Source organism: Octopus bimaculoides, chromosome 2 (assembly GCF_001194135.2).
Source record: "Octopus bimaculoides isolate UCB-OBI-ISO-001 chromosome 2, ASM119413v2, whole genome shotgun sequence".
In the NCBI taxonomy this organism is placed as follows: domain Eukaryota; kingdom Metazoa; phylum Mollusca; class Cephalopoda; order Octopoda; family Octopodidae; genus Octopus; species Octopus bimaculoides.
In genome coordinates, this window is record NC_068982.1 from 180,687,260 (window position 1) to 180,689,092 (window position 1,833).

Genomic DNA, 1,833 nt, shown 5'->3' on the forward strand with positions numbered 1-1,833 from the left:
TTGTAAGCCTAGTACTTATTCTATCAGTCTCTTTTGCCGAACCGCTAAGTTACGGGGACGTAAACACACCAGCATCGGTTGTCAAGCGATGGTGGGGGAACAAACACAGATACACAAACACACATACATATATATATACATATACATATATACGACAGGCTTCTTCCAGTTTCCGTCTACCAAATCCACTCACAAGGCTTTGGTCGGCCCGAGGCTATAGTAGAAGACACTTGCCCAAGGTGCCACGCAGTGGGACTGAACTCGGAACCATGCGGTTGGTAGGCAAGCTACTTACCACACAGCCACTCCTGCATCTATATATATATGCAGTGAGAAAGAGAGAGTGAGTGAGAGAGTGAGAGATACTGAGAGTGAGAGGAGGTAGATGCAGAGAGAGAGAGGGGCAGCGAGAAAGGAAGATATGTTAATACATGTGTCAAACTTGGAAAATTTCAGTACATTTTGTATCACTTCACGTTAGTCTACTGGGAATCCTACTGAATATATAATAACACTAAGCTCTAATCAGATGATCTACAGGTGAGATGATAATTTTTTTTGTTATAATTTTTACACCATTTTTCTACACAATAAAAATAGATAGAATGAATGATTGGTTCCCCGAGGAAAAACAAATATCGGAACTTGAATTATATTTCATGAAAGAGGTTCGTGACTGAGAGAGACATAATAGCTTAAAGTAATTTAGTGAGGATGGAAGAAAAATGTATACATGACTGAAACACATATGTGAAAAGACAAAGGAAATGCGAGGGCACATCAAATAAGTAAATAACTTGAAAGTAAACATATTTTACAATATGCTTTTGTGAAGAAATAGCATTTCTAAGTAATTTGTCCTTACTTTCTGTACACAAGTGACCTTCAAAATAAGGATTGGAATAAAATATATTGATTTCTGTTGATATCACATGAAGTTGTTCTGGAGTTATGCTCGATTTATTGCTACGTATTTGCTTATTCAGAGAATTGTATATGAAAAAGCCCAAAGGCTGCCTATGGATAAGCTGAAATTCTGAACCAGCATGCATAAATCAGTTAAATCCGCTTATCTACGATTTTTTTTTGGCATGCTGCATCATTCAGCAGTAATTCTTTATTATATACGCGACAATGACTACAAAAGAGGCTAGAATTGTGAAGTTCTAACATTCATGCATTTTTAACACAAAATAGAAATTCGATCGTGATGGCAGTATGTCAGGAAATTAGGGAATACTGGTTATAATTACGAATAAGATAATGAAAAAAAATATAGATCAGTTAATGAAAGAAATGATTACGAAGGTAATATGTGTGATTCCTACTGATTAGATACACGATTTAATTAAAGTGAAAAGCAATAGAAAACTGATTTTTTAAAAAATTCGGACAACGTTGTTATTCTTTTTAAATAATGTTATTGATTTAGTTGTGATCCTATGGACAAGTGCGTGGTCTTCGTTTCCCTCTTCAATTTATCTTCTTATAATCTGCTGCATATGACAGCACACTGTTTAAAATAACATGTAGCAAAAGCTATATTTCCTTTAAGGACATCTACGGTTAATTTCTGTCTGATTATCCTGCTTTTTATTATTTACTTTCTGTTATTCTTCAGTGTGTAATATATGTCATTAAATTGATCTTAGACACGTGCGCGCACGCGCATACACAGAGCAAACAATTACAAAGAATACAGAGTCTGGTACATCTTCAAATATTTCTTTTAATTTAACAGTTGGTCACACAGCATAATTAGTTGGTTAAAATGACCGACGCAACTTCACATTTCAGTGCAGCACAAACACGGGCCGGTCATTTTTGGCCATG